The sequence below is a fragment of the Oncorhynchus nerka genome, unplaced genomic scaffold, assembly GCF_034236695.1.
Source record: "Oncorhynchus nerka isolate Pitt River unplaced genomic scaffold, Oner_Uvic_2.0 unplaced_scaffold_811, whole genome shotgun sequence".
Lineage (NCBI taxonomy): Eukaryota > Metazoa > Chordata > Actinopteri > Salmoniformes > Salmonidae > Oncorhynchus > Oncorhynchus nerka.
This window is the reverse complement of record NW_027040444.1, coordinates 1-15675: the sequence shown is the minus strand read 5'-3', so window position 1 is coordinate 15675 and position 15675 is coordinate 1. Positions and strand designations below refer to the sequence as shown.

Here is a 15675-nt window from a genome sequence, read left to right as displayed (position 1 = left end):
GTTTCTTCAACCTTGAGTTCCGCAGTGTTCACGTATGTCTCCTGCATGTGAGTTCAATGAAAAGGGTCCCTTCTTCATGTTCGGACTCACAGTTGTCAAGAGTGGTGGTTATTTTTCCAATTCAATCTCTCCCAATCCACAAAGTGGTGTCCCGCCTCTTCAGAGTCATGGGAGGCTCGCTATCTGCTCTGACCAATGGCGGGCATGCGCAGTGTCACCCTGGATCATACGAATAGTAGCCTCTGCAGGGTCCCCAACAGCCAGATGTTCCGGGTTTTCAGGGGAAATGGAGAGAGAGACTATGACGTGACTTCTGCTTTTGGACATTAACAAGGCATCACTCCAAGGTGACACTCATTTACTAGATTGGTTGAACAGAACAGAACCTCCCCGACAGTTATTTTTCTTCTCGTCAAAACTAGTATGTAGGGGACCTAGTTTCTGGCTTTTCTTTTTATGCCTGCTAAGTTAGGTTACGTGAACAGTGATGTCGGGGTACAGGCTTGTTGTTCGTCTTTCCGCTTCTGCAGCGTCATCAGGTCGACTATTCCCGAGGCTTCAGCGCCTGTTTTGAGGGAGGAAATATCCTCCCGTCTCCAGAAGCTGGCAATCCGTTGACAATCCAAGATGGCTGGTGCAGTCGGTATTTCCTGGTTCCGAAAAGGGAGAGGACTTTACGTCCCATTCTAGACCTATGTGCCCTCAGCAAGCATCTCAGAGTCTACAAACTCAAAATGCTCACAAGCCGCCTCCGGAGTCGTCGAGGGAGCAAGAAATGTAACACATCCATTCTACTGTCCCGTATTCAGTCTCTAGTCTTCCAAAGAAACCAGAAAAGTTACCTGTCTGACTCCACATCAGCACATTCTGTTTCTAGGTCCTGAGCTAGACTCACTTGCTTTTCTATCCCCACAGAGGGTGTCTGAGTTCCGGCTCTGCTCAGCCAAACTTCGGTTATGTCACAAAGGGCGTTGTTGCCCGTGCCTACTCCCTACTTCTACTGGGGACGATGGCTTCTGTGATGTAAGTTGTTCCCCTGGGGCTATTGTTCATGTGGCCCTTCCAGCGCTGAGTGCTAACCACTCACCTGGATGCATTTCGCAGCCTAAGCCGGTCACTTTGGGTGTCAGGTCTATGGGCCATGAACCAGTGCTGGGAACCTCTGCTATTGTCAGGGGGCTCCCATGGACTCAGTTGTATCCCACAAGGTGATCACAACAGACACTTTCCCCTGAGGGTGGGGTGCGCTGTTAGAAAGGCAACCGATTCTGGGGGTATCGACATTGGTGTGGATCGCACCGCATATCAATTACCCAGAGATCCTACCGGTATATCTGACACTAAGGCGCTTTCCCCTGAGGGTGGGGTGCGCTGTAAGAAAGATTCTGGGGGTATCGACATTGGTGTGGATCGCATATCAATTACCCAGAGATCCTACCGGTATATCTGACACTAAGGCGCTTTCCCCTGAGGGTGGGGTGCGCTGTAAGAAAGATTCTGGGGGTATCGACATTGGTGTGGATCGCATATCAATTACCCAGAGATCCTACCGGTATATCTGACACTAAGGCGCTTTCCCCTGCTTTGGTCGGGCCAGTGGTGGCGTGCATCAACGGGGACGGGGAGAGACTACCTCCTCAACTTGGATCGCTCCCTATTGCTGGGAGCAGTGTGCACATGCTTTCACTTCGGGAAACACATGTCCCCAGTTGCCTCAATTTGGGTGCAGATTAGCCTCCACTCTCAGGGGTGGTGTTCTCCCAGATAAGGGAACTCTTCCTCATGGGTGATGTTCTCCCAGATAAGGGAACTCTTCCTCAGGGGTGGTGTTCTCCCAGATAAGGGAACTCTTCCTCAGGGGTGGTGTTCTCCCAGATAAGGGAACTCTTCCTCAGGGGTGGTGTTCTCCCAGATAAGGGAACTCTTCCTCAGGGGTGGTGTTCTCCCAGATAAGGGAACTCTTCCTCAGGGGTGGTGTTCTCCCAGATAAGGGAAATCTTCAGCAGGGCCGACATAGATCTTTAGACATCACATTACACAACTTGCATTGTCGTCTGTTTTTCCTCGATGAGGGAGTCGAGCACTTCACTGGCCTCGGATCCTCCTTTACACATTTCCTCCCGTGAAGCTGATTCAGCCGCCGTTGGAGAGGGCGCGCCTCAGGGGCTTGCTGTTGACTCTTGTGGCTCCCCATTGGTCCAAGCAACCTTGATTTGTGTAGATCATTCACCTGTTGTGGTGGGGTCCAGTGGCAACTTCCACTATGCAGGGATCGATTATCCCATGGATAGGTTATCCCAGGTACACCGGCAGGTTTGGCAGGTTGTCTGTCATGTCTGCGTCGTGATTTGTTGGGAGAGTTGTCTGCCTCGTGATTTGTTGGGAGAGTTGTCTGCCTCGTGATTTGTTGGGAGAGTTGTCTGCCTCGTGATTTGTCGGGAGAGTTGTCTGTCATGTCTGCCTCGTGATTTGTTGGGAGAGTTGTCTGTCATGTCTGCCTCGTGATTTGTTGGGAGAGTTGTCTGGCATGTCTGCCTCGTGATTTGTTGGGAAAGTTGTCTGTCTCATGATTTGTTGGGAGAGTTGTCTGTCTCGTGATTTGTTGGGAGAGTTGTCTGCCTCGTGATTTGTTGGGAGAGTTGTCTGTCTCGTGATTTGTCGGAAGAGCTGTCTGTCATGAAGAGGACCCACCCTGCTGTTTTCCCTTTGTGGTCATTTGAAACCAGATCCTAGTCACTGCTGGATCGGCGTTTTCAAGACTAGAAAATAGCCACTAGAGAAGTGTGTGTCTCTTTATACCTGTGTTTGTGTTGTGTGTGTGTGTGTGTGTGTGTGTGTGTGTGTGTGTGTGTGTGTGTGTGTGTGTGTGCGTGTGTGTGTGTGTGTGTGTGTACCTACTCTTCAAACACGTCCTCCGTATCCATCCTCCTGTAGTACTTGGCCAGTTTGACTGACAGGATGATGCTGGGAACCAGGAACACACAGCAACCACCCAGACCGAACCAGAACGTGTTCTATAACACAGAGATATATAACATTAACTCAGACCGAACACACACAGCACATACCGACAAACACACACAGCACATACTGACAAACACACACAGCACATACCGACAAACACACACAGCACATACCGACAAACACACACAGCACATACCGACACACACACAGCACATACCGACACACAGCACATACTGACACACAGCACATACCGACACACAGCACATACCGACACACAGCACATACCGACACACAGCACATACCGACACACAGCACATACCGACACACAGCACATACCGACACACAGCACATACCGACACACAGCACATACTGACAAACACACACAGCACATACCGACACACACACAGCACATACCGACACACACACACAGCACATACCGACACACAGCACATACCGACACACAGCACATACCGACACACAGCACATACCGACACACAGCACATACCGACACACAGCACATACTGACAAACACACACAGCACATACCGACACACACACAGCACATACCGACACACACACACAGCACATACCGACACACAGCACATACCGACACACACACACAGCACATACCGACAAACACACACAGCACATACTGACACACAGCACATACTGACACACAGCACATACCGACAAACACACACAGCACATACTGACACACAGCACATACCGACACACACACAGCACATACCGACAAACACACACAGCACATACCGACAAACACACACAGCACATACTGACACACAGCACATACCGACAAACACACACAGCACATACTGACACACAGCACATACTGACAAACACACACAGCACATACTGACACACAGCACATACTGACACACAGCACATACCGACAAACACACACAGCACATACTGACACACAGCACATACCGACACACACACACACAGCACATACCGACACACACACACAGCACATACCGACAAACACACACAGCACATACCGACAAACACACACAGCACATACCGACAAACACACACAGCACATACCGACACACACACAGCACATACTGACACACAGCACATACTGACACACAGCACATACTGACACACAGCACATACCGACAAACACACACAGCACATACTGACACACAGCACATACTGACACACAGCACATACCGACAAACACACACAGCACATACCGACAAACACACACAGCACATACCGACACACACACACAGCACATACTGACACACACACAGCACATACCGACAAACACACAGCACATACCGACACACACACAGCACATACCGACACAAACACCGACACACACACACACACAGCACATACCGACACACAGCACATACTGACAAACACACACAGCACATACCGACACACACACAGCACATACCGACAAACACACACAGCACATACCGACAAACAAACACAGCACATACCGACAAACACACACAGCACACACACACACACAGCACATACTGACAAACACACACAGCACATACTGACACACAGCACAAACACACACAGCACATACTGACAAACACACACACAGCACATACTGACAAACACACACAGCACATACCGACACACACACACAGCACATACCGACAAACACACACAGCACATACCGACACACAGCACATACCGACACACACACAGCACATACCGACAAACACACACAGCACATACCGACACAAACACCGACACACACACACACACACAGCACATACCGACAAACACACACAGCACATACCGACAAACACACACAGCACATACTGACAAACACACACAGCACATACCGACAAACACACACAGCACATACCGACAAACACACACAGCACATACCGACAAACACACACAGCACATACCGACAAACACACACAGCACATACCGACACACAGCACATACCGACACACACACAGCACATACCGACACACACACACAGCACATACTGACACACACACAAACACCGGCAAACACACACAGCACATACTGACACACAGCACATACTGACACACACACAAACATACTGACAAACACACACAGACAGCACTGACATACTGAGTCGACAGCACACAAGCTGCAGGCCACGATCTCCATGGAGTCAATGAGGTTACTGATGGGCTTACACTGAGACACCTCCCCTGTCAGCTAGGATACATTACATTATGGAGGTTACTGATGGGCACATTACATGACACTGACACTGACACTCCACTGTCACCCTTATGGAGGTTACATGGGCTAGGATAGCTAGGATACATTATGGAGGTTACTGATGGGCTGACACTGATCCCCTGGAGGTTACTGATGGGCTGACACTGAGACACCTCCCCTGTCAGCTAGGATACATTACATTATGGAGGTTACTGATGGGCTGACACTGAGACACCTCCCTGTCAGCTAGGATACATTACATTATGGAGGTTACTGATGGGCTGACACTGAGACACCTCCCTGTCAGCTAGGACACATTACATTATGGAGGTTACTGATGGGCTGACACTGAGACACCTCCCCCTGTCAGCTAGGATACATTATTATGGGGTTACTGATGGGCTGACACTGAGACACCTCCCCTGTCAGCTAGGATACATTACATTATGGAGGTTACTGATGGGCTGACACTGAGACACCTCCCCTGTCAGCTAGGATACATTACATTATGGAGGTTACTGATGGGCTGACACTGAGACACCTCCCCTGTCAGCTAGGATACATTACATTATGGAGGTTACTGATGGGCTGACACTGAGACACCTCCCCTGTCAGCTAGGATACATTACATTATGGAGGTTACTGATGGGCTGACACTGAGACACCTCCCTGTCAGCTAGGATACATTACATTATGGAGGTTACTGATGGGCTGACACTGAGACACCTCCCTGTCAGCTAGGACACATTACATTATGGAGGTTACTGATGGGCTGACACTGAGACACCTCCCCTGTCAGCTAGGATACATTATGGAGGTTACTGATGGGCTGACACTGAGACACCTCCCCTGTCAGCTAGGATACATTATGGAGGTTACTGATGGGCTGACACTGAGACACCTCCCCTGTCAGCTAGGATACATTACATTATGGAGGTTACTGATGGGCTGACACTGAGACACCTCCCCTGTCAGCTAGGATACATTACATTATGGAGGTTACTGATGGGCTGACACTGAGACACCTCCCCTGTCAGCTAGGATACATTACATTATGGAGGTTACTGATGGGCTGACACTGAGACACCTCCCCTGTCAGCTAGGACACATTACATTATGGAGGTTACTGATGGGCTGACACTGAGACACCTCCCCCTGTCAGCTAGGACACATTACATTATGGAGGTTACTGATGGGCTGACACTGAGACACCTCCCCTGTCAGCTAGGATACATTATGGAGGTTACTGATGGGCTGACACTGAGACACCTCCCCTGTCAGCTAGGATACATTATGGAGGTTACTGATGGGCTGACACTGAGACACCTCCCCTGTCAGCTAGGATACATTATGGAGGTTACTGATGGGCTGACACTGAGACACCTCCCCCTGTCAGCTAGGATACATTACATTATGGAGGTTACTGATGGGCTGACACTGAGACACCTCCCCTGTCAGCTAGGATACATTACATTATGGAGGTTACTGATGGGCTGACACTGAGACACCTCCCCTGTCAGCTAGGATACATTACATTATGGAGGTTACTGATGGGCTGACACTGAGACACCTCCCCAGCTGTCAGCTAAGATACATTACATTATGGAGGTTACTGATGGGCTGACACTGAGACACCTCCCTGTCAGCTAGGATACATTATTATGGAGGTTACTGATGGGCTGACACTGAGACACCTCCCTGTCAGCTAGGACACATTACATTATGGAGGTTACTGATGGGCTGACACTGAGACACCTCCCCTGTCAGCTAGGATACATTACATTATGGAGGTTACTGATGGGCTGACACTGAGACACCTCCCTGTCAGCTAGGATACATTACATTATGGAGGTTACTGATGGGCTGACACTGAGACACCTCCCCTGTCAGCTAGGATACATTACATTATGGAGGTTACTGATGGGCTGACACTGAGACACCTCCCCTGTCAGCTAGGATACATTATGGAGGTTACTGATGGGCTGACACTGAGACACCTCCCCTGTCAGCTAGGATACATTACATTATGGAGGTTACTGATGGGCTGACACTGAGACACCTCCCCTGTCAGCTAGGATACATTACATTATGGAGGTTACTGATGGGCTGACACTGAGACACCTCCCCCTGTCAGCTAGGATACATTATGGAGGTTACTGATGGGCTGACACTGAGACACCTCCCCCTGTCAGCTAGGATACATTACATTATGGAGGTTACTGATGGGCTGACACTGAGACACCTCCCCTGTCAGCTAGGACACATTACATTATGGACGAGAGGTTAGGACTGGAGGGACTGGAGGAGAGGTACAGATCTAGCTAAACAGAACAATAGTGTACAGAATAATATTAGAGATAATTATTTATTTCAGCTTTGGTTTCTTTCATCACATTCCCAGTGGGTCAGAAGTTTACATACACTCAATTAGTATTTGGTAGCATTGCCTTTAAATTGTTTAATTTGGGTCAAATGTTTCAGGTAGCCTTCCACAAGCTTCCCACAATAAGTTGGGTGAATCTTTGGCCCATTCTTCCTGACAGAGCTGGTGTAACTGAGTCAGGTTTGTAGGCCTCCTGACAGAGCTGGTGTAACTGAGTCAGGTTTGTAGACCTCCTGACAGAGCTGGTGTAACTGAGTCAGGTTTGTAGGCCTCCTGACAGAGCTGGTGTAACTGAGTCAGGTTTGTAGGCCTCCCGACAGAGCTGGTGTAACTGAGTCAGGTTTGTAGGCCTCCCGACAGAGCTGGTGTAACTGAGTCAACTGTAGAGTCAGCTGTGTAACTGATAGTCAGTTTGTAGACCTCCTGACAGAGCTGGTGTAACTGAGTCAGGTTTGTAGACCTCTACTGACAGAGCTGGTGTAACTGAGTCAGGTTTGTAGGCCACTCCTGTTTTCAGAGCTGGTGTAACTGAGTCAGGTTTGTAGACCTCCTGACAGAGCTGGTGTAACTGAGTCAGGTTTGTAGACCTCCTGACAGAGCTGGTGTAACTGAGTCAGGTTTGTAGGCCTCCTGACAGAGCTGGTGTAACTGAGTCAGGTTTGTAGGCCTCCTTGCTCAAACACGCTTTTTCAGTTCTGCCCACACATTTGCTATTCTCTCTACTATTATTCTGACATTTCACATTCTTAAAATAAAGTGGTGATCCTAACTGACCTAAACCAGGGAATTTTTACTAGGATTAAATGTCAGTAATTCTGAAAAACTGAGTTTAAATGTATATATATATATACACACTAGCATACAAAAGTTTGGGGTCACTTAGAAACATCCATGTTTTTGAAAGAAAAGCACATTTTTTTGTCCATTAAATAACATTAAATTGATAAGAAATACAGTGTAGACATTGTTAATGTTGTAAATGACCATTGTAGCTGGAAACGGCTGATTGTTTTATGGAATATCTACATAGGAGTACAGAGACCCATTATCAGCAACCATCACTCCTGTGTTCCAATGGAATATCTACATAGGAGTATAGAGGCCCATTATCAGCAACCATCACTCCTGTGTTCCAATGGAATATCTACATAGGAGTACAGAGGCCCATTATCAGCAACCATCACTCCTGTGTTCCAATGGAATATCTACATAGGAGTACAGAGGCTCCATTATCAGCAACCATCACTCCTGTGTTTCCAATGGAATATCTACATAGGAGTACACAGCAACCAGTTTTCCAGGAATATCCCATTATCAGCAACCATCAATGGAATATCTACATAGGCCCATTATCAGTAACCATCACTCCTGTTTTCCAATGGAATATCTACATAGGACTACAGAGGCCCATTATCAGCAACCATCACTCCTGTTTTCCAATGGAATATCTACATAGGCCCATTATCAGTAACCATCACTCCTGTTTTCCAATGGAATATCTACATAGGAGTACAGAGGCCCATTATCAGCAACCATCACTCCTGTGTTCCAATGGAATATCTACATAGGAGTAGAGACCCATTATCAGCAACCATCACTCCTGTGTTCCAATGGAATATCTACATAGGAGTACAGAGACCCATTATCAGCAACCATCACTCCTGTGTTCCAATGGAATATCTACATAGGAGTACAGAGGCCCATTACCAGCAACCATCACTCCTGTGTTCCAATGGAATATCTACATAGGAGTACAGAGGCCCATTATCAGCAACCATCACTCCTGTGTTCCAATGGAATATCTACATAGGAGTACAGAGGCCCATTATCAACAACCATCACTCCTGTGTTCCAATGGAATATCTACATAGTATATAACTCTAACAGTAATATCACTCCTGTGTTCTAACAATATATAACTACATAACAACAGTATATAACCAGTATATAGCTCTAACAGTATAATAACCAGTAATATCTCTAACAGTATATAGCCAGTATATAACTCTAACAGTATATAACTCTAACAGTATATAACTCTAACAGTATTAACCAATAATATCTACTAACAGATATAACCAGTATATAACTCTAACAGTATATAACCAGTATCAGCAACCATCACTCCTGTGTTCCAATGGAATATCTACATAACCCAGAATTATTATCAGCAACCATCACTCATCACTCCTGTATTCCATGGAATATCTCTAACAGGGCTATATAACCAGTATTCCAATGGAATATCTACATAACAGAGTATCAGCAACCATCACTCCTGTATAATGGAATATCTACACAGGGTATAACCCATTATATAGCAACCATCACTCCTGTGTTCCAATGGAATATCTAACAAAGTATATAACCCATTATCAGTAACCAGCAGTATTCAATGGAATATCTACACCAGTATATAACTCTAACAGTATACTCATCACTCCTGTATTCCATGGAATATCTACATAGGAGTACAGAGGCCATTATCATTATCACTCTGTGTTCCATAATATCTACTAGGAGTACAGTATATAACCATCACTCCTGTGTTCCAATGGAATATCTACATAGGAGTACAGGGCCCATATCAACCATCACTCCTGTGTTCCAATGGAATATCTACATAGGATATAACCAGTATATAACCATCACTCCTGTGTTCCAATGGAATATATAGGCCCATTATCTAACCAGTTTTCAATGGAATATCTACATAGGACTAGTATATAACTCTAACTCCTGTATATAACTCTACACAGTATATAACCAGTATATAATATCTCTAACAGAGGCCCATATAACCAGTATATAACTCTACATAGGATACAGAGACCCAGTATATAACTCTAACCTGTATATAATATCTAACAGTATATAACCAGTATTCCAATGGAATATCTCTAACAGTATATAACCTCACTCCTGTATATAATATCTACATAGGATATAAGGCTCTAACAGTATATGGAACTCTAACAGGTATATAACCAGTATCCTAACCTGGAATATCTATATAGGAGTACAGAGACCCATTATCAGCACATCACTTTTTGACCCAATATCTGTGTACTGTCTGAAGTCACTCCTGTGTTCCAGGCTCTGCATGTAGACATCTCTCTCCTGGGGGACAACGAGAGGTTGGTTAGAGTGTCTGTCTGTCTGTCTGTCTGTCTGTCTGTCTGTCTGTCTGTCTGTCTGTCTGTCTGTCTGACCGTAGTGAAGCATTGTGTCTGTTTGTCTGTCTGTCTGTCTGACCGTCTGACCGTCTGTCTGTCTGACCGTCTGTCTGACCGTCCGTCTTTCTGTCTGTCTGTCTGTCCGTCTGTAGTGAAGGAGTTGACCTTATCGTCTGTCTGTCTGTCTGTCTACCGTGTGAAGCTGTGCAACCATGTCTGTCCAATGTCTGTCTGTCTGTCCATTCTGTTTCCAATGAATATCCGTTGTCTTTCTGTCTCCTGTCTTTCCAATGTCCGTAGTGAAGGCTTATCAGTCACTCTGTCTGTCTGTCTGTCTGTCTGTCTGTCTGTCTGGCCTGTGTTCAATGGAATCTTTCTGTCTGTCCTGTCCAATGTCCGTAGTGACAGAGTTGTCATCATCCTGTCTGTCTGTCTGTCTGTCTGTCTGTCTGTCTACATAGTGTACAGAGTTGTCTGCAACCATCACTCCTGGAATCTACATGAGTGAGAGGCGTTGTCTGTGTCTGTCTGTCTGTCTGTCTGTCTGTTATCAGCAACCATGTCTTTCTGTCTGTCTGTCTGTCTGTCTGTCCGTGAGTGAGCGTTGTCTGTCTGTCTGTCTGTCTGCAACCATCACTCCGTAGTGAAGCGTTGTGTCTGTTTGTCTGTCTGTCTGTCTGGAATATCCGGGTGTACAGACCCATTATCAGCACCATCTTCATCACGTCTGTCCGTCTGTCTGTCTGCAACCGTCCGTCCTGTTTTCCAATGGAATATCTACATAAGGCCCATCTGTCTGTCTGTTTGTCTGGAATATCTACATAGGAGTACAGTCTTTCTGTCTGTCTGTCTGTATCTACATAGTCCGTCCATGTAGTGCAACCGTTGTGTGTTCTGGAATCTGTCTGTCTGTCCCATTATCAGCAACCGTCACTGTGTCTGTCTGTCTGTCTGTCTGTCTGTCTGTCTGTCTGTCTGTCTGTCTGTCTGTACTGTGACCCCATTATCAGCAACCATTGTGTTCTGTTTGTCTGTCTGACTGTCTGACCGTCTGACCATCACTCTGACCAATGGAATCTGTCCGTCTGTCTGTCAGACCGTCACTCTGTCTGTCTGACCGTCTGTCTGTCTGTCTGTCTGACCGTCCGTCTTTCTGTCTGTCTGTCTGTCTGTCTGTCCGTCTGATAGTCTAACGTTGTGTGTATCTGTCTGTCTGTCTGTCCGTAGTGATAACGTTGTGTATAACTGTCAGTATCTAACGTCTGTCTGTCTATAACCAGTCTGTCTGTAACCTGATAACCAGAGTTTTTGACCCAGTCTTTCTGTCTGTCTGTCTGTCTGTCCGTCCGTGGTGACAACGTTGTGTGTCTGTCTGTCTGTCTGTCTGTCTGTCTGTCTGTCTGTCTGTCTGTCTGTCTGTCTGTCATTGTCTGTCTGTCTGTCCGTCTGTCTGAAGCATTGTGTCTGTCCGTCCGTCCGTAGTGAAGCGTTGTCTGTCTGTCTGTCTGTCCGACCGTCTGTCTGTCTGTCCGTAGTGAAGCGTTGTCTGTCTGTCCGTCCGTCCGTAGTGAAGCGTTGTCTGTCTGTCCGTCCGTCCGTAGTGAAGCGTTGTCTGTCTGTCTGTCTGTCTGTCGTCCGTCCGTCCGTCCGTCCGTCTGTCGTCCGTGTTTTACCTGTTTAACCACGCGTGAAGCGTTGTGTGTGATGAGGTACTCTGCTTCGTCGATGGCACTAGGGCGTTAGTCACCTTCACCTGAGAGAGACAGGTTAGTTAGGGTGTGGGTGTGTGTGCGTGCGTGCTGTGCGTGCGTGCGTGCGTGCGTGCGTGCGTGCGTGCGAGTCCTCACAGGTAGTTCCTTAGCTGTCCTCTGCAGTAGCCGGATGCTCTGGCTGAGGGTGCTCTGGAAGAGGAGAAGGCCATGTTTCAGTTCGGTCTAGTTACTAAGGGGCCATGTTTCAGATAGGTCTAGTTACTGAAGAGGGCCATGTTTCAGATAGGTCTAGTTACTGAAGTGGGCCATGTTTCAAATCGGTCTAGTTACTGAATAGGGCCATGTTTCAGATGGGTCTAGTTACTGAATAGGGCCATGTTTCAGATAGGTCTAGTTACTGAAGAGGGCCATGTTTCAGATAGGTAAGTTCCTGAATCTGGCCATGTTTCAGATAGGTCTAGTTACTGAATGGGGCCATGTTTCAGATAGGTCTAGTTACTGAATAGGGCCATGTTTCAGATAGGTCTGGGATTACTGAAGAGGGCCATGTTTCAGATAGGTCTAGTTACTGAATAGGGCCATGTTTCAGATAGGTCTAGTTACTGAATAGGGCCATGTTTTCAGATGGGTCTAGTTACTGAAGAGGGCCATGTTTCAGATCGGTCTAGTTACTGAATCTGGCCATGTTTCAGATAGGTCTAGTTACTGAAGAGGGCCATGTTTCGGATGGGTCTAGTTACTGAATCTGGCCATGTTTCAGATAGAGTCTAGTTACTGAATAGGGCCATGTTTCAGATAGGTCTAGTTACTGAAGAGGGCCATGTATCAGATAGGTCTAGTTACTGAATCTGGCCATGTTTCAGATAGGTCTAGTTACTGAAGAGGGCCATGTTTCAGATAGGTCTAGTTACTGAATCTGGCCATGTTTCTGAATCTGGCCATAGGTCTAGTTACTGAATAGGGCCATGTTTCAGATGGTCTAGTTACTGAAGGGGCCATGTTTCAGATAGGTCTAGTTACTGAATCTGGCCATGTTTCAGATAGGTCTAGTTACTGAAGAGGGGCCATGTTTCAGATAGGTCTAGTTACTGAAGAGGGCCATGTTTTCAGATAGGTCTAGTTACTGAAGAGGGCCATGTTTCAGATAGGTCTAGTTACTGAAGAGGGCCATGTTTCAGATAGGTCTGGTTACTGAATAAGGCCATGTTTCAGATAGGTCTAGTTACTGAAGAGGGCCATGTTTCAGATAGGTCTAGTTACTGAATCTGGCCATGTTTCAGATAGGTCTAGTTACTGAATCGGGCCATGTTTCATATAGGTCTAGTTACTGAATCTGTGCATGTTTCAGAATGGGTCCTGGTCACTGAATAGGGCCATGTTTCAGATAGGTCTAGTTACTGAAGGGGCCATGTTTCAGATAGGTCTAGTTACTGAATAGGGCCATGTTTTCAGATAGGTCTAGTTACTGAAGAGGGCCATGTTTCAGATAGGTCTAGTTACTGAATCTGGCCATGTTTCAGATGGGTCTAGTTACTGAATAGGGCCATGTTTCAGATAGGTCTAGTTACTGAAGAGGGCCATGTTTCAGATCAGGTCCACAGTATACTGACAAAGGGCCACTGTTTACCACAGATAGGTCTAGTTACTGAATAGGTATTGCAACATGTTTCAGAACAACACACACAGTCTAGTTACTGAAGAGGGTACCATGTTTCAGATAGGTCTAGTTACTGAAGAGGTACAACATCACAACACACACCGAGTACCACAGGTATCACAACAACACAGTACCACAGTATTACAACACAAATACACAACTGTTCAGAACAACACACACCGAGTACCACAAGTATTACAACACACAGTGTATTACAACACACCGAGTACCACAGAGTATCACAACACACACCGTGTACCACAGAGTGTTACAGCACACACCGGGTACCACAGGTATTACAACACACACCAGTACCACAGAGTATTACAACACACAGTACCACAAGTATTACAACACACACCGAGTGCCACAGGTATCTGTGTCACCACAGAGTATTACAACACCGAGTACCACAGAGTATTACAGCACAAATACACTGTTCAGAGCAACACACACCGTGATGCCACAGGTATTACAACACACAGTACCACAGTATTACAACACACACCGGTACCACAGGTATTACAACACAAATACACAACACTGTTCAGACAACACACCGAATACCACAGGTGGGTACCACAGAGTATTACAACACACACCGTACCACAGAGTATTATAACACAAATACACAACACTATTTCAGAATTACAACACACACCGAATACCACAAGAGTATCACAACACACACCAGGTACACAGGTATTACAACACACACCGAGTACCACAGAGTATTACAACACAAATACACAACGCTGTTCAAGAACAACACACACTGAGTAGTATTACAACACACACCAGTACCACAGAGTATTACAGCACACACAGACATACAACACACACAGTACCACAGAGTATTACAACACACCCAGTATTACAACACACCCAGTACCACAGTATTACAACACAAATACACAACACTGTTCAGAACAACACACACCGAGTACCACAAGTATTACAACACACAGTACCACAGAGTATTACAACACACACCAGTACCACAGGTATTACAACACACACCCAGTACCACAGAGTATCACAACACACGCAGTACCACAGAGTATTACAAACACAAATACACAACACTGTTCAGAGACAACACACACCGAGTGCCACAGGTATCTGGCTTACACACCCGAGTGCCACAGGTATTACAACACACACCGAGTACCACAGAGTATCACAACACACACCCGAGTACCACAGAGTATACAACACACAGTACCACAGAGTATTACAACACACACCGAGTACCACAGGTATCCACAACACACGGAGTACCACAGAGTGGCCACAACACACACCGGAGTACCACAAGTATCTGTACACAGTACCACAGAGTATTACAACACAAATACGCAACACTGTTCAGAACAACACACACAGTACCACAGAGTATTACAACACACACCAGTACAGAGTATCACAACACACACCGAGTACCACAGAGTATTACAACACACACAGTACCACAGGTATCACAACACACACCAGTACCACAGGTATTACAACACACACAGTACCACAGAGTATTACAACACACACAGTACCACAGAGTATTACAACACACACCGAGTACCACAGAGTATTACAA

The 15675-nt window shown here is 46.4% G+C and overlaps 1 long non-coding RNA gene and 1 pseudogene across 1 annotated transcript in view; both read right to left on the bottom strand.

Moving 5' to 3' along the window:
• LOC135571065 (prominin-1-A-like) overlaps nucleotides 1-536 on the bottom strand; it is a 66811-nt pseudogene extending 66275 nt beyond the window's left edge.
• LOC135571067 (uncharacterized) overlaps nucleotides 1-3065 on the bottom strand; it is a 73272-nt gene extending 70207 nt beyond the window's left edge. Inside the window, exon 1 of the long non-coding RNA XR_010463634.1 lies at nucleotides 2899-3065. This is a non-coding gene — a long non-coding RNA (uncharacterized LOC135571067). The remainder of the gene's footprint in view (nucleotides 1-2898) is intronic.
• Nucleotides 3066-15675: the final 12610 nt, after the last annotated feature.